The 18,845-nt window shown below is 36.9% G+C and overlaps 1 protein-coding gene across 14 annotated transcripts in view; it reads left to right on the forward strand.

Moving 5' to 3' along the window:
• Positions 1-18,845, forward strand: part of LRRC4C (leucine rich repeat containing 4C) — a 484,651-nt gene that overhangs the window by 449,549 nt on the left and 16,257 nt on the right. The window contains exon 7 of one of the 14 annotated variants that reach the window (XM_071427596.1): positions 10,205-10,805. The exons of 12 other annotated variants lie outside the window; for them this stretch is intronic. The gene's annotated coding sequence lies outside the window, so the exon portion shown is untranslated. Of the gene's footprint in view, positions 1-10,204; positions 10,806-16,079; positions 16,098-18,845 lie in introns of those variants that run through there. One more of the 14 variants, XM_071427597.1, reaches the window with a different exon arrangement.

Genomic DNA, 18,845 nt, shown 5'->3' on the forward strand with positions numbered 1-18,845 from the left:
CATCTAATAAATACAGAATTTCAGGGCTAGATATCTCTTCTCATAACAAGAAGGAAGGTGACATTTTAGCAAAGACATAGAGTGTGAGCAAGAAACAAATCTCCTGCTCTTGCCTTCTTGATATTATTGGAAGTCTAGAAAAAGTCAAATCAAAAGTCATTTTAATTAAACAATGACTTTGGTAAGTTTTTGGCTTCAATGAAACTGCTCAGACTTCATTTTTGCTAATTGCCACCCATGGGTCTATATTAACTCTTTTTTAAAAAGAAACTTTCTCACTATATAAGATAATATTATGAGTACCATATTTATGGAGTACTTGATGATTAAATGTTTTTTTCTCTTACAAAATCAATGGAAGGAAAGTCATAAAATTCAGTTCTAGAAGCCTCTAGGGAGATAGAAACCCCAAAATGGCAATCCTTTGTAATCAAAATGAGAAAAAATTATTTTTCTCTTTGTTTTTTTTCTAATGAACTCTTGAGATTTTAAACATTGCAAAAGAGGTTCTTGGAACAAGAAAAGTTGCTGATTGCCTACAGTAGCACACTAGAGAATTCAGAAAAACAGATATATTTCCTCTGATTCATATATAGCAAAACATTTGAAAGTTAAGCCAGTCTTGCTAAAGAAGTAATTCAGATTCTAGGGTGTGAAGACTGTTGCTTGACTCTTAGTGTTGGTGTTACTATTTTACATGCCCTTCCAATTCCTTGAATTTTCCTTGACTGCCCTTCCAATTCCTTGAATTTTCCTTGACTGCCCTAACTGTGAAGTAAAGATAAATTCTCAGTGTCCTTTGGCTGAATCTGCATCAGGCCCCTCAGCTTCTGCCAGTCTAAAGATGCTAAAACTTTGCAGGTTTACCCAATGAGGGTCCTTCCCCAAATCTGTGTCCCTGACACCATCTAGTAGTGAAATTTCTAGTTGCACTAAACTTTTGAAACAGCAGGCAACTTCTGTCTCTGAACTAATGCTTCTTTTTGCTAGGCTATTACCTAGAAAAAAGCTGCAAGATTTTCATTTGTTTTAAGCTTTTTTGCACATACTTATTAAGATATGGGTTTTGGGTTTGGGTGATTGGTTTGGGATTTTTTGTTTGCTTTTTTGGTTGCTAAACCAGTTGGTTTATCTCCTTGTACAAATAACTCAAAAGTAAAGCTAAAGAACTAAAGAACTGCAAGGACTGCTGGGAATTGGGTAGCATTGATGATTAATGGCCTCCTGCCTCTGAAAACTGAAAGTCAGATATGAAATTTCTTTGATAACAAAACTGGAATTTCATATTTTAGTTCATATACATATTCAAACTTATATTACTATGTGTGCATGCTTTCTTCCTGACAGGCACTTGAACTTTCCATCAATTTTTTTATTGGTTACCAAAATGCTTTCAATTAAAAGGGTTATGTTGTAATTTCTGTTGCTGTAAAAGCCTTTGGAGGTTATGAAATTACTTTGGATTTGACAGGAAACTCAGATACAGTGGCTACATAGACCCACAATGGTTAAGATTCAAATCAGAGTATGTCAGTTAAGTTTGGGGAGCTAGTAGTAAACATATTGAACTCATCTCAGAAGGAAGGTGGTTAAAACTAGCTGATGCTTCCCAGGAACAATAACAATGTTTGTGAATATAATTACAGGTAGAGCTCCTGAAGTCTGGCTTGGCTGCAAAATCTGTTTAAAAACATAGGCTTTTAATTTTTGTTTTTTTTCTTCTACCCTTACTCCTATTCTCTTGACACTGAAGTGAATTTCATTAGATCTTTACTTTGGAATCTGCTTTTATTTATTTCAGGCTTATGAAACCATATTATCTCTTTCTGGGTTTGGCTTCAGAGGCACAGTGTGAGAACCATTATACTTGGACTTATGGAAACACTTTTATATGAATTATAACTGGAGATTTCTACCCTACCCAGGCAAATGGCTGCAAATGTCCTCTTTGGCAGAAGATATTTCTCTCTGTTGGAGGTTATTGCTATGTATCTTTCATGGTACTGAGAAGTTTGAAAATACTCAAAAAAATAGGGGATGTTTGGCAGCAGTGTATGATCATAATTAGCAGTTAATTTCTTCCATTTTGAAGATGCCACTCTATAAAATAATGGAGAAACTGTGCTGGCTCCAGGGCAATGTATACTGCAGCAGTGTACAACTGGTCACTAACCAGGAGTGACACCAGGCAGAGCCATGCTTTAGAGTTTTTATCCACATCATTAAACAACTGGAGTTTTGCCCACAAGTTCGAACAGAAGACTGATGCTGGAGAGCTTGGGTCATAAATGTGCTCTTGATTTTTTTTTAATGGGATTAGACAATTTTGCCTCTGTCCTCACTTTTAAGGTCAATTTTGGGGTAAGATTCTCTCAGTGTTACCACCATGATTTGCATTTCCAGATGTTACTACAATAAATGCAATACCTATGATGAAAAATATAGTTCACCTTTTCATAAACATTGAGTGCAAAGTATACATTAGCCTTGATTGAACAGATCAGCCTTCAGTCAGTAAGACCTACCTATTATTCAGATAGATCTAAGAATATGTTTAATGTGTCTCCAACCCATGTTATCAATCTAGATTGTTAAATCTGTCCTCAAAGGACACAGTTGCTGTTTTTTCTTACAGTAGAAAAAAGTGTGGAGTATTCCCCAATCTCCTTTTCTTTTTAGGTGAGTCATTGCCATCAGCAGATTTATAGAGATTAGTCAGCTATTTGTTTTCATTTCAGAATGGGGATAGGCCTTAATGAAAAAGAAAACACTACTGACTTTAGAGTTAAGGGAGGGCGCAAGGCAGTTTGTGTAAATCTCATTGCAGCTCATTACTTTTAAACTCTAGAAACAAGGGTGTTTATTGAACACTAGAGATCTAGCAGATCTATATGTCCAGCTTTGACTGTGGAACCATGAAGAAGCCCGTTCACTTAGGTCATTCAGCCCAGATTTTACACTAGCCTCAAATGTGCTGAGTCAAGCCTGTAGGAGTGGAGCAAGCTTGGCAAGAGCAGTCATGTGAAGCAGAGCTTACTGCAAAGACTCAGGCACTTCCAAACCACAGTCTTACATATCCAGGGCAACGTCAGATACACAGCCAATTCTCTCAGCTAGGCTCCCTGAAAAATCTTAGCTTTAATGTAATTAAGCAGCAGAGTGAGCTCCATTCGCCTTGATAGTGCGAGCCTCGCACACCTTGCTAACAGTTTCACTGTGTTGCTACATTATGTCTCTACTTTGATTAGGCCCAGATACATTTAATTAGCAGGTTGTTTGATCAATTAGATAATGAACCCTAAAGTCACCTTCTTGCTTAGATGTGCTTTGAAAAACAATTTTAGTCTTCGTGACAGATCTTCGAGAAAGAAAAGAGGAGAAACCAATGTAATTAAAACGTGAGTGCACAAAAATGCCTATATGACTCTGGAGCATGAAACTAAAATTACTTTGAACTCTAAAACATAGAAGACATTGAGTTCAATGAATGTAAACACCAAGGTTTTCCACTGAGTTATCATTTGATTATGTCTGTGATGAATCCAAGAAAGATATTTGAAAGTGTCCTTGCTCCCACATCATTGATTTCTCTAACACCACAGATGGGCTAGTACTGAGTCAAAATTTAATGGTTTAGTGCTTATGCAGCACTCTCATAAAATGCTCCTGATTTTGTAATGAATAGTAGTAGGTAAAAAACCAAAAATGAGAAAAAAACCCAACCCAAATGAAACCAAAAATCCCATGACCATTTACTAGAAAATATTTACTAGCAAAATTCTGACATAGTGGGATGGAAAGAGATGGAAGTTTACCTCCAGACAATCAGAAATTGCCTCAACTGTGTTGAGTATGTGGAATTTGGAATAAGGATGTATCAAGGTTCATCTTGGCTTGTGACATTATGAGCAGGCCACATTATGCCATGCAATAAAAATAAATGATAGGGGAAAAAAGTGAATTATTTTCAGGGATTGACTTCTCTCCATATCTTTAGGTTTTTCTTTGCTTCTGTATTTGTGCTTTGCAATTTCAGCTTCTTCATTTGAAAGATGTTCCTACCATACTGAATCCTGGGGTATAAGTAAAGAATTAATATTTCATGCAAAATAAGTTGCAGTGGCAATTAACATGTCAATTCTTTAATAGCTACAGTGACTATATAAGGATCTAAAAACTGATCAAATTCTACTGCTGGCACCAAAATTTTGGCCAAATACATAATCAAGGTACAAAGAGTGATTTTTTTTTCCCCAAAGTGATTAAGGAGGTAGAAACAATCTAGAAGGAGTGGGAATGAGAAACAAGAATTTGTGTGCGTGCGCACAAATGTGTGCCCATGTTGGAACGTACGTGTCTATAACATTCTTGCGTCAATTATTTCTGTTTGTTGTGCTTTCTTCTCATGAGTGTTAACTTTGAAGCCCACTTAGTAGGGAAAGGAATTCGCTGTTTCCTATTCATCTAATTTAACTGTGTAGCATTGGCAGTATGTAAGCTGTTCAAAACCAGGAAAATGAAGTATTTCTGTCTGCATTCCTGGTAAATAGTAAGGAATCCTGTAATTACTTTGGTATTTTGTTTGTAATGTGGTAGAGCATGGTGTATTGTCTAGAAGAGTTCCAGTGGAAATACTTGATAGAATTTTTCTTTCAGACTTCTAGCCCATCTGTAGAATTTTTTATTATTTTGCTCTGTTATTGGAAAACACTTCCACTGACTCAACAAATTTATACTCTGCTTGAATTAGGAGAGATATCCTGAAGATTGTGATTCTTATTTTTTAAAATAGTGGACTTAAGGAAATCATAAATGTAATGAGCTGGTACCGACAGCATTAAAACATCCCACTCCAAATGCAGATATCAATCCAATAAAGACAGGGTTAATTATTTTCTCTTGGCTCCAACTGCCATCAATGCTAAGTATTTAAGAGATTTTTTTTCTTGAACATCATTCATACTTTGTGGGATGTGTTCTGCATTTTCTTTTTTGAGCTTTAGCCATACACTTGTTTTCATATTTAGGTCCCAAATTCATGCAGAAAAGCAAAATTGTAAACCTCCCCATGTCTAACAAAGTCATTATTGTGTTTATTCTTTCCATTTTTTTCTCATATCAATGTCCTACCCCCTTTTTCATTTCTGTAGGAGGTCTCTCACTCAGGACAATTAGTCCTTTGAAACATCTGATCAACATATTTCTTATAAAGCATGTTATTGTTAATATTTCTGGACTCCAACTACCTAACAGGAACACAAGAAAGGCCTTTCCTTTCTTGTCAGACCAAAGGTCCATGTATTTCAGTATATTTTACATGTAGTGGCACACAGTAGATATACAGGAAACATTATCGGAAAAGAACAAAACAAAAAAACAAACAAACAAAACTAATAATAACAATAATGTATTAATTTACTCTCTAGTATTTTCAACTTAAAACTTTGTTGGGATGTTATTTTTGTGATACTCTTGATAGTTTGTCATTCTGCTAGCTTGTCTCCTTGCATCAGTTTTTGATGCAAGGTCACCTGGCTAACTGCTTTTAACATGATGAATGCCTCAATATAAGGGTGGTATTACTGGCCCAGGTATTCTTTTTCTATAAGGAATTATATGAACATGCCAAAGGCCTAGAGCTTGTCAACTGTTTTTACTTCCTTCCTAGCTAGGTATTTGTCTTTCCAGTTAAGATTAATTTCTGAGCCTGGAGTAGATTTATATTTATTACTTCCTATTGGTTTGGTCTTCCAAAAACTCACCTAGCATCCATTTCTGGATAACTATCTGCTTTCTGAAAAAATATTTATTTCTGTGTCATGACGCATATGCTTTTTTATTTTCTAATGCTCGTATAGAGAGATGCAGCAAAACTGGACACAGTGCTCCAGGTGAGGCCTCACCAGGATAGAGATGATGGGCAGGATCACCTCTCCCAGTCTGCTGGCAATGCTCTTCTTAGTGTGCCCCAGGATCCCATTGGCCTTCTTGGCCAAAAGGCCACTGCTGCTCATGGACAGCTTGTTTTCCACCAGGACCCCCGGTCCTTCTCCACAGAGCTGCTTTCCAAGAGCTCAGCCCCAGCCTGTGCTGCTGCAGGGGGCTGTTCCTGCCCAGGAGCAGGACCTGCACCTGCCTTTGTTGAATTGCAGAAGGTCCCTCTCTGCCCGTCTCTCCAGCCTGTCCAGGCCCTTCTCAAGGGTTGCACAGCTCTCTGGGGTATGAGCCACTCCTCCTGGCCTTGTGTCTGCAGGAACTTGCTGAGGAGGCCTCTGCCCCTTCCTCCAAGTCAGTGATGAATTAGGTAAACCAGACTGGGCCCAGTATTGAACCCTGGGGGACACCACCGGTGACAGGGCCCCAGCCAGACCCTGTGAGCTGAACATGACCCTCAGGGATCTGCCACTCAGCCAGTTCTCAACCCATCTCACTGTCCATTAATCCAGCTCACACTTCCTGAGTTTACCTATGATAATATTACAGCGGTCAGTGTCAAAAGCCTTGAGGAAGTAATACATTTAAAGAGGGAATGGCAAGGCAAGGTTTTCTGGTTTTTCCCTAATAATTCCTGATGCTATAAGATTTTTTTCTGTAGAGTTAACCACTGTCACATCACAATCCTCCTCTGCACAGCTGCTTCCCTGCATTACAGAATGCATTTATCTGAATTGTCCTTACCATCCTCTCACCATCCTGTTCTTCCTACATGTGCCTTGTAGGAAGAACAGGATTTCTGCAGAGGATGATGAAAGTCTTTACCTCAAAACTGTAGGGATGAATGAAAGTCTTTACCTCAAAAATAAATAATAAGAGTAAAAAAAGGAATTGCAGAATAAACTTCACAAATTCCATGTGTACTAGGAAGTCTAAGATACTGTTTCACACAAACTAAAGTGAGAAAAATAACTAAAACATTAAGGTTCCTGAGCTACCCAGGAAACCTGTATTCTTTCTTACATAAGCTTAGGTGCAAAGATGGGCAACAAGAATTTTGGAGATTTAGGTTAAGCCAGAACTCCAAAGGAAAAAGCCCCAGGACCACCAGGTCCCTCATTCCACAGTGGGCAGAGAGATGGTCTTAGATAATATCGCTGAACAGGGCTGACACTCTTTCTGGACTTCCCACTCCACTGGAAGCTCTGACAAATTTGTTTTATTTCCAAGGATTCAGTAAAAGAAAAAAAAAAGTCTTGTAAAACTCCTGACCAGTCTTATTATTCAGCCCACTAAGCATAAAATCAAATCTAGGAGGTGACCATTAACTCTCAGGGAAATCTGTCCTTATTTTATTAAAAAAGAAAAAAAAAAAACAACAAAAAAGCAGTGGATATTTACACATGGACTGTAGCAATTTCTGCAGAAAATTCCAATATATACCTGTGGCCAGTAGTCATTGTAAAGAGCAGAAAGTATAATATCTGAGTGTAGGATGGTAAAATAATTTGACATTTTAAAATAATACCTCATTATAAATTGTAAGAATTGTCAATAGCAGCACAATGACTCACCAAAGCAGGTAACTCATTATCATGACCTAAATAGAAAAGAAGTAGGAATGACTCTGTTAAAAATAAAAGATTAAGGCATCCTGAGGAAGGACAAAGACCAGCAGCTGAATTTGAGGAAGTCTATATAGAAACATTGATATTTTTAAATGTTAAGCTTATTTATTATTTTTCATGCAATAATAAAGCCTAACCACAGGACATACATGAATTTTGAACTCTGCCTTGTATGTAGAGAATCCTGGGAAGCATGCCTGCTCACACAGTGTTACTAATAATAGCATAAATTATTAAAGCAGACAGAATTTTTATAGCTAATGAATGTGCGCTTTGCACTCTGCAGCGCAGACAATGAATAAATACCAATAAGGTTTTGTTTCTGCAGTTCATGTGCCAACATAATACTGTTATTTGTGATCAGAGCTTTGCAGGAAAATGTTAAAAAAAAAAAAAAGTGAAAAAGAGGCAAATAATCCCTAGTGTTTAAATTAAATTTTCTGTTGACAGTACATTCCTGTAATAGTTGTTTCTTTAATGGAAAATATAAATAAATAAAGAGCACACATTTAAATATGTATCAAATGGCTTTGATAATCTCATTCTTGAGATTGACATTGCTCTTCAAAATCTTTCTAATAAACAAAAATTAATTTTTGTATGTAGGAAAAAAATAAATTTTAGACAGATCTTAAGATCTTACATTTTAGAGAGATCTACGAGAACAGTAATTAAAAAAATGCTTTGTCTTTGAGCTGAAAAGATAGGGAACTAGGAAATATAAAAAATAGTTTTGTCAATAATTTCTGTACCTTGCTATCTTTTTGAATGCTTAATCCTTATTTGTAGCCACCATCAATAAAACAACTTTAAAATATATTTTGAGCATGTTATGTTCAGGCATTTGAGTTGCTTTCAAAGAGTCAACTTTAGAACAATTAATGGCATAATATTTGGGACCTGGTCATTGATTTTAATGAAGTCAGACTAGCTGGGGTTAGCGTAAATTGGTAGAAATGCTAGGTAAATTGGGAAATATAGAGACAGACTTTGACAGCTGTGGTCTTAAGAATTTTATGGCAGTTTTCTGCATTTCTTGTATAACATATTTTGCTGAATATTTCTAATTCTTTTTAAAGGATGTTGCTGATGCAAATGAAGTTGCAATGCATTCACTCATGTTTTATCCTTATGCATATACATACTTAGTTTTAAATGTGGTACAGAAGGAAATGCCATAGATTTATTTTTGAACTGTGGTCACGGGAGTTTTAATTGCTTCTTTATGTGAAAAGCTTTTCGTCAACAACTTTGGAACATGCCTTGTCCTCTAATTACTCTTTCTGCAAAAATTGTCCATGCTCAGAGTTTCTCTGACTGCCTTTTTCCTCATTACTCTCTGCCCACTTTTAGAGTATGAATAGCTATCAGTACGTGATTTTTCTTTCATATCCTGCCAAGGGAGGTCTCTACTGTGCACAGCAATGTGTTGGTGATTTAAAAGAATCCTTCTCTGCAGGAAGCAATAACACTAGAAATGATTTAAACAAAACCTAAAATGTCACCTTAGACTAATGAAATTCCTTCATCAAGCAACACAGAGTTGACACTTCTGTGAGACCCTTTAAAACTCAGATTAAGAAGAGAGTATTAAACTTGAAATGACAGAAAACAAAACCAGCTCTGTTTCCCCTAGAAATAGTTGAGAACAGTATGTTGATTATTCTCAGACAAGCTGATTTCACAGGCAGTGACTCTAACTCAGCATAAAGAACAGCTAACAACATGGCTTTAGATGGCTGGCAAAGTTATCTGTTGTTCATCATTTAAAAAATGAAATAGCCGTCTTGGAGCTGGCCCATCTGTAGCTTCACTCATATGTCCCCTCATATGCAGGGAGACAGTTGAGGAACTGCCTTACTGGCTCAACCTAGAGATTATTTTCTTCCATTTTTCCCATCCTGGAGAGTGGGCAGTACAAGTGCTCTGGTGGAAAAATATAGAATTCCTTGACAGATGGCAGTTATAAAATAACCTGTGTGTAACAGAGTTTTCTTTTAAACTAATATCAATAAATATATCAATGTGTGCTGTGAATTGCAGGGCTTTGTCATGCTTTTATTCAGTTCAGTAAAGTTGTGTGTTTAAACATCTTGAGATATTCGCAATACCAATTGATCCCCACATTTAAATCTAGACAAACCTCTACTCTAGTGATACCTCTTGGTGAATAGCAGAGACCAGCTGCTTTTTTGGGGAGGGCATCAGTGTTTATAGAGGTTCCTTGGTTTTAGTGGAGCGCAGATGTGAGAGCACAGCACTGGGGAACTGTTTCTGAGAGCTGCAGCTTTCCTGAATAAGGACTTTTACATGTCCTATAGGGACACTCTGGTATCACTTCACAACACTTCATTTGGCTGCACAAGACTGAAAAAAAAGACATTCATAACATTTAGGCTGAGTCCTTAGGTTGGAATCTTCAGCTTCTTTTAGGTTCAATTAGAAATGGGAACTTAACTCAGATAGTCCCTGCACACACCACCATTTCCCTCTCAGCTGCTCAGCTGCATGTGAAAGCTTAGATGTAATTTTGCCTTGGGCACAGAGCCAGTCCCTGCAACACTGAAAGAAGTGATAGTTCAGGGCTGCTCTTTTACATCTTTTCATCACTGCTGAGTGTTGTTTTACTTTCCTCATTTCAGAAAGAAACCCATCATCCAGTGTGTGGGCTGTCAGCAGCTCCCTCGCGCTCTCATTTTCTGCTGCGGTACAGCCCGATGGGGACTGCTGGCCATCCACGATGTTTCCACAGCCCGCCTGCTCTGCCCCCAGCTTTCCAGCCTCCCTTGCCTGCAGGATGTGCCCATAAATTCTCCCTGCAGACACGGCCCTGCACGCAGTGTGATCGGCACGGCAGCAGCCGCAGTTATCTAGAGAGATGTCTGCTTCCTGCAGGGAGAGATTTTACCACATTGGATCCGGTCACACAACCATGACATCCAGCATCTTGCTTTAAGCAATGACCAGTACCTGATGTTTCAAATGAAGCTGAAAGCACCTAACAATGTAACTGGAGAACTGTGTGTGGCAGAAGGGAAGCGTTTATTTGACTGGCTCTGGGTGCCTATGGAATTGAAAACCCAGCTATTTCCATAATAAACCATAAAGCCATGACTCCCTTCTGTGTCTGGAGCTGGACTTAGGAATACTTTAGCAATAATGACAAGCTGTCTTTAATTGGTCTGGGGAAAAAACATAGTGAGAGCCAGAGATGACATCTGCAGCACAGGCTTGGAGAAAAAGGTATTTTCTATCTACTTGAATTTACAGGCAAGTTGGAATTTTCCTGGCCAAACTAACAAAACCATTGACTGACATGCTGCTAAAACTAGCACACTGTGCTGTGAACACTGGTTCATTATATTTTATTGCTGATTGCAGGGCTGCTGGTATGGAACACTGTGTTCAGATAAAGCTCCTGTGAAGCACCAATGTGAAATAGGGGGACCCTGATAACTGTACAAATTAAGATACCTTTTAATGGGTTATAAAAGCACAGCCCATCCACAGCTGTTTTTAGAAACTGATAGTGATTTCCCTGTTCTAGTGATCAGGTAATTTTAAAACCTGTGATCTTTGCTGATTTTTATTATCTGTGATAATTTTGATTGAATTGTTTATGCTGGCAGTGATAATAAGACTAAAATGTTCTGTTTAACGTAATTTGATTTTCAAGGTTTCAGAAGGACTAAAACCATGGGTGACAAATTTTTAGATGAAATCTTTGATCATGCAGAGATTTAGGAGGTCATCTTAGTGCATGCTGAATCCCAGCTGCAGTGAGCTGCACATTTCTGTTATGCTGCTGGATGTGTTTTCGAATGAAACATTTAATCCAGCACCTATAGTATTTTTTAGTGATATAAGGGTACCAATTTCACCATAAGAACAGGTTTTTTTGAAAAGAAACAGGACTTCAACAAGGGAAGATTTCCCATGTGAATCCATCTTAGAAAAGTTGGGGTGAATTTTAGACAGACTACACAGATCTGTTGTTCCTCTGTTAGACTTGTTGCCCTCTGCTTTAAAGTTCAAAGGATAAACTAGAACTAAAAATTTAATGTAATTAAAACACTGAGATATCAACTTTTTTTTTTTTAAGTGGGGTTTTTATTACATAAGAACATATATTTGCCAATTCAGCAAGACACATAAGAAGAAGATTTTTGAGTAATTCTTGGGACTGGAATGTAATTCTCTCATGTTTGTGTCTGGCTCAACACAGACACCACTAATTAAGGGAATGCTCTTTTGGTTCACTGTGCAGAGATTAGCTTCATTTCAGTGAAGGCAAAATCTTGGGTCCTGATTTAAAATTAGGTATTGCAGACATTCCACAGAGGAAAGCTCATTGAAATGTCTCCTTGGGTACATGCAGTTCCCTGCATTTGTGCTTAGTAGTAGAGCATAATTAGATTTCAAATTAATGGATCATGTGACTACCTCAAACAAGGCTAGGCTAGGGTGAGTCAGTGGGCAAGTGAGTTAATTTCCTCTTTTGAGACCTTAATTCCAGTCCCTATCTCTTTTTAAGTATGTGTCCCTATGAAATATATACGTTTTGGTATATTTATATATTCACCTCTCAGCTAACAACAGAATAGACAGCCAGCTGGGCTAACATCTTTGGAAGGATGAAACAGCACTTGTAAATGTCATGATTTGTCTGGAAGCCCAAGCCACAAACAAGTATCTGAGGAACTGGTCTCAGCAGCTTCAAGGCATGATTATTCTTTGAAATAGAAAATGGTAACGAAGACACTCATCTTCCCATTTCATTACTTCTCCCCAGAAGCAATTCAGTTTCATTTGCATGACACAATATTCAGGTTGTTGAATCCAAGTCTCTCAGGACTGTCTCAAAGGACTGGTAATGGTTTCAGATCCTCTGCATAAACATCCACTGCATACTATAATTCTGCACTTTCTCCACTCCATAATTTTTTCTTATTTCTATCTGGAGTACACACACTAATGAAAGGGGTGGATGACCTTAAATTAGAGGACATCACAACATGGCTCTCTTTCTAGTTTAGAAATAGATGATCTGTGTATTACTCAACTGAGCCCAATAGAAGGCTTTTAAAACTCCAGAAAAATGACTATGTACAATGCAAAAACAAGTTGCAAAGAGTAGCTCTGGCTCAGATCCTCAAAATTAGGTAGACACCTTACTCCTACTTTAGGAATTAAAGATTTGATTATCATGAAGCATGCTGGCTTCAATCCTTTAAATCTCCGTGTATTTGTGCTTATCTCCAAATGACTCACAAAAAAATGTGTATGAGGGAGAGAGAACCCAATGTAACATTTAACAGGCATAAAAATAGTAGAGATCTTCTACAAATTGAACAGGACTGTATTTCTTTTCTTCTTAAAACATGTGGAGTGTTATGAACCTCTTGTGAGAAGAAAGTGTTTTTCTAATTATTTTACTGGGGCCAGCAGTTCCTCCCCAGAACCTAACTAAAATTATTTCCTTAGATTGTGGTTGGGGGTTATCTTGTAGGATGGATAAAACTCTCTTGTAAAGTCTGTAGAAATTAAATTCTTTAGATTTTTATCCCCAGGCTCTGCAAAAGAAATTCCAGGCTTTTGAATAGTTTATTATCATCAAAACCACTGTGTACATTTCATGGTATTGCATAACAGGCTATTTTTCAGTAAGTTCTGTTGGCAGTAGTTTTGGATGAGTGGAAGAGATGAAGTAAAAAAATTTTAAAAAATTAAAAGAAAGTAGCTTATTAAGAAGATACATTTTCTATATTTTTTTCACAAGTCCTATGTTTTTGGCATTATTTACCTATTTACCACTTAAGTTATAACAGATGGTCAGAGGACTAATTGACCATAAATCAATTATTCTATTTAATTTATAATTACAGAAGAGTATTTTTCATCTTTAGTTTGCTGGTGTGCAACCTTTTCAGTTGGTTTTTCACACCACATGAGTCAGTGGCACTAATGAGCCAGATATGGTGGTAGTAATTAGCTGAAATGAGCTTCTTGATTCTCCCCCCCCCCACCCCCACCCCGTGATTTCTTTTTATTAATTTTTTTTTATCTGACCCTTTATTGAGAAAGACTCTATAACTCTGTGATCTTGAGTCAGGAAGCTACTCTGCTGAGTTTCGAGATCAAATCAGCTTTAGCTCAGACTGAGTAATGACCTCAACAGCATATTTTAGCAGTAGGGTATAAATTTATAATCCTCAGTATTGCAGAACGAAAGTTCTGCTACAAGTGCTACAGGAATTGCCCCATTAGCTGTGGCACAGGACATAGTTTTCTTCAACTAAGAGTTGCAAATAATGGCAAATGTCACATACACAGCCCATCTTTACTGTGAATGAACAAGGGGCACGGTAAAAAATCCCTACACTGCTTACAAAAGCCAAGTTTGAATTCTGTTTTTCTATAACAGGTTTAAGATTAACTTGTGAAGACTGATCTTTAGATACATCAGGTATCTGATACTACATGTAGGCAAGGAAGTATGGGGGGGAAAAGTTCCTGAAAGACTGAATTTTTGGACAAATGCTACTTTCATTTCCAGCAAACCTAGAGTTCTACCCTATGAAGTGAGTATGAATATTTTTTTTTTTTCCCATAACAACATTTTGATTGATACTGTAAAATATTTCTATATTACACGTTTAAATGCATTTTGGACAATAAACTATAGGTGTTAAACTACAGAACAATTTTTGAAGTTCATTCTCTTGGCAAAGACTTTTTTGCATTTTCGAGATTTTGCAGCCAGCTGCTCTAAGCAAAAGAAAAATAGTAGCTCATACTTTTGAGAAAGGAATAAGCATCAAAGATTATGGGTACTTTTTCCTAACAGTCCTGATAGTTTTACACATTTTTTTCCTAACTTAACTGAAGTGCTGTGAGGCCTCACTAAGATCAAACATTCAAAATAATGAAAGGCTTTTACCTTCTCCAATTGTTAATTCATGCTTAAGATAAATCTGTAACTTTAAACAGAAAGGTGGTATTTCTGCATATTGCATAAGAGAATATGATACTGTTAAGGGCTATGACATTTGCCTGAAGGGACAAGTGGGAAACAGCAGTGTCATAGAAACATTCCCACTTTTTTTCTGAAATCCTCTTAATTTCCATTGGTCAGAGGCGCATGAGTTATCCTTGAGTGAGGTGACTGGGAAAATAGGGGAGATGAAATGATTAGTTTAATTTCTGCTGTTCAAAATAGCTGATTATTTAGTACCAGTTGATGAAAGTATATCTAAGGTAGATTTAATATTATTGTGAAAACAACATTGTTTATACTAAAAAAGAAAGCTTGAACATGAGACTTTTGATTCTGATTTTGTTTGTTAATTTTGGCGTGGCTTTGGCAAGTTATAATTCATCAGAAGAGGAGTGAAAATGGAATTTAAATTTAAGTACTTATAATCTAAACCTTTTAATGTCTTCATTCCAGAGGAAAGACTCCCATGCATATCAAACACTGAATTCCTCATAGCCATCATCCACATCTACTAGGAACCTCCTCTTGTTTATTCCTTGTGACAGAAATCCAATTGTCATTGCAAAGGGCAGAGACAGAAATTGTTGTAGAGGATCTTTGTGACCCTAGTGTTGATTAAATGGAAACATTTTTGAGAAATATTGCATTAAATATAATTTCCATAAGAATATAATGAACTAATTACCAGACAAATATTTTAAAAAACTAATCTTCATTCTTGCTCATTAACAGTGAACAAAGAGGGATGGTATCCTTTGTTGTTATTGCTTTTCTTAAATGTATGTACTTTGGCCTGCAGTTACCTGAACCAGCACTTGGACAAAAATGTTGGATCAGGAGTTTGAGAAACTATTTAAATGGATGCAGTGAGACAGAGCCGGTGCCAGTGAAGCTGCACTGATTTATACAAGCTGTAGATCTGGCCTATGAATTTTATTTTTGACAGTAGCCACTATTACAGCACAGTCAGGACTTTCTACAGGCATTCTTCATGACACAGAGCACTGGCTCAGCATCCATAACTAATTTGGTGTTGAATGAAGCGATCGCTATGCACTGAATTGGTATTGAAACTTCCCATTGAGAGAACATTCCAAAAATAGGAAAATTCAGCATGTGTTCAGAAAAAAAGGACCTTTTACTCAGGAGCATAAAAAGTCAGGTCATTTTAGTTGTAGTACGAACTGTGGATCTTTGAATTTTACTCATGCTTTTGATGATTGTGCCACTGTATAATGGGCAGAGTGGCATGGCCAAGGATCATTGGATTGAAAATGGAATTGGTCATTATTCCTTGCAGACTGCAAGGAAGGTGAAGCAAAGCCTAGTTCAAAATCCTTGAATCAACAGTCTGAAAATCAGAATTTCACGAGGACAGCAGTAGTTCTGTACCAACTTCCAGGTATACTGTCTGCTGTTTTTGCATTGTATGTTCATATTGTTCAGCAATGACTGATAAAATTCCTCTCATTTCCTAGTATGTTCTTTGCCTTTTGGGAGATGAAGAATAACATTGAAGAGCAATTGAATATGATCTAGTAAGTGCATTTCTCACTCTTAAGTACAGCTGGTTAAATTTCATTTTGAGAAATGAAGCTGTCTTTAGTATAAATGTGAGGGATCCTGGTGAGAAGAAAAGCACCCCAAACCATTACAAGAAAAAAATATTTTCTTTTTGCTGCTATATAGTTTTAAAATTAGCAATTTGTGCTACACTTAAGGAAAAAAAGAAATTGCTGACAACTTGGAAACCAGACTGCAGGTAAATTAAATTTTAAAATAAGGATTTAGTATTCTTTAAGAAGGAAAAATGAATTTTGTCAGTTCTTAGAAGACCCTTAATTAAATTGAAAGGTGCCTTACTATGCTACTTTTACACATTAAGGAGGAACTATTAAACTGTTTTGGTGACTTCAGTATTCTGAAGTCTTGCTGAGCTGCTTTGTAGAGCTGCAGAAAATGTTCCATCTTTAAACAGCTGTAAAGTATTCTGAAAAGATTTCAATATAGCTTTGCTCTCTTCTTGTGGTTACCTATAGAGTGCACTCTAAATCCCAGTATTTGCCACTGAGCATTAATTTGTTACCTGTTTTAATAAGAAATGTTGCTCAGGGCAGTCTGGACAGCAGATACTGAATGCTAATAGATCCCACCAAATGATGGTTACTCTCTGAGGAAGAGGTAAAGTAATTCATGACTGTTTCCCAAGTTATCTCTCACACCCTGTCTCACTCAGGACAAATGTCAGGGAAAAGACACTGGAACATGCTTCTGCAAATACTGATATAAAGATTATCAGTGTGCTTAGCTTACTGTTAGCTAAAGGATGCAGGGTACCAGTCTCTTCCCATTTGGTACCTAGCTTCGTGTCTCTCCTAAAAAGGATTCATTGCATCTGCTGAAAGAAATGGAAAGTTGCAAGAAGCTATTTTGTCAAATTTGTAAAAGCAGATTGTTCTCCCAGTCTAATTCTACAGCGGTGTTTTAGTGTTGTTCTGACAGAAATAACTGTTCTTTAACATGATAGAGGTGAATGAGAAATCCACCCCACTTGGAATCAAATCCTTTTCCAAATATGTATTTTCCAAAACACTAGGGAAGTTTACTGTAATTACTTTATGTCAAATTTGAGCATAGATATATAGCCCACTTTTCTAAACTTTCTAAAGTTTCCCTTTGATTTCAGTTGAAGACAGCAGCCTTCAGTATTTCTTGATATAACATGGTAAACTATAAAAAACCTGCTGTGAGTCTCTCCAGAAATACTTAGGTTTCAGTGGGAAATAAAGTGACTGTGATATAGAGAGAGGTAGATGGATGGATGGATATTGTTTTTCAGTGAAAGATTTAAAACACAGGGAAAAACCTAAATAAAAGTTAATATATAACTCTAATCTATTGCCATCTATTAATATAAAACCTCTTAAATTTCATGTACACCAGACAACATTGTAAAAGAGGAGATAAGAACCTCTCTTTCCTTGATGTGGATTGTGTCTGCTGTTTTTATTTCATAATTTTGATTGCAACCCTACAATTTATAGCAATAAGGAAGAAAAAAGAGAAAAAGAAAGGAAATACCTCATTATTCAGAAAAAGGAAAGTTTATTTCTTGAGAACTAAAACAAGGTCAGCTCTTAAGATATGATTACTAGTCTTTCAGCATTCAGCAACCAGACTTCTTTATTTCATGGTTAAAACAATTAGTTTTTTCATTACCATTCTAAACCTAATTTATAAAAGCTCCATTTTCATAGCAGTTGGCTGTCTGAACCTCTTGATATTCATAAACCCATGAAATTATAGAATAGTTTGGGTTGGATGGGACCTTAAAGATCATCCAGTCCAACGCACCCCCAACATCTACTAGACCAGGTTACTCAAAGCCCCATCCAGCCTGGCCTTGCACAATTCCAGGAATGGGGCATTCACAACTTCTCTGGGCAGCCTGTTCAAGTGCCTCACAGTAAAGAATTTCTTCCTGATATCTGATCTATGTCTGCCTTCTTTCATTTTAAAGTCACTTTGTCATGTTCCATTATTGCATGCCCTTGTAAGAAGGCCCTCTCCAGCTTTCTTGTATGCCCCATTTAGGTGTTGGAAGGCTGCTCTAAGGTGTCCCAAGAAAGCTAATTTTTCAAGAAGGGATAAGTTTAGTTTAGAGGGTTCCAAGGATCACAACCTTCAACTGAAATAAAAATCATCTGGTTTTATTGACTTGAATGAAACAACTCTAGTTTATCCCATCTGGGAAATTGGTCTCAGTTCAGACAATTTCCTAGAATTACAGAGAAAAATGTTGCCTTCACTCTACTGAAAAGGAAAAAAAGTTATAAAGAGCAGCCACAGGAAAGGATAATGTATATCACTTTCTTTTCCCTATATATTTTTTTTCCATCATTCCCTCCCAGCTAGTCATAGCTTAGATTTAGATCTATGGCTGCAGTGTTAGAGGAAATTCTTAAATCTGTGCATGTTCCTTATCTCTGATACACAGCAGCTGTCCTGTCTTCCATGAAATACTTCTGTGATTTAGATCCCAGCTCAGAAATCAGGTCTAGTAAAGGAAATCTCTGTCCTTCTATGTGAAGAATGTGAGACAGAACTCCCTGAAGTCTTTGCTGGTTCTAGTTGCTGTGATTACATTTTGTCACTTTCTGAGCATTCTCAAGCACTGAATATATGAACAGCAGTATGAATAAAGAAATTAAGGTGCTTTTCTGAAGATGCTTAAACCCAAGTTTTAAAACCATTCTTGCAGATCAAAGGCAGACAATGACAGACAA

Source organism: Agelaius tricolor, unplaced genomic scaffold, assembly GCF_023055355.1.
Source record: "Agelaius tricolor isolate 1412-34295 unplaced genomic scaffold, bAgeTri1.0.p SCAF_5, whole genome shotgun sequence".
Lineage (NCBI taxonomy): Eukaryota > Metazoa > Chordata > Aves > Passeriformes > Icteridae > Agelaius > Agelaius tricolor.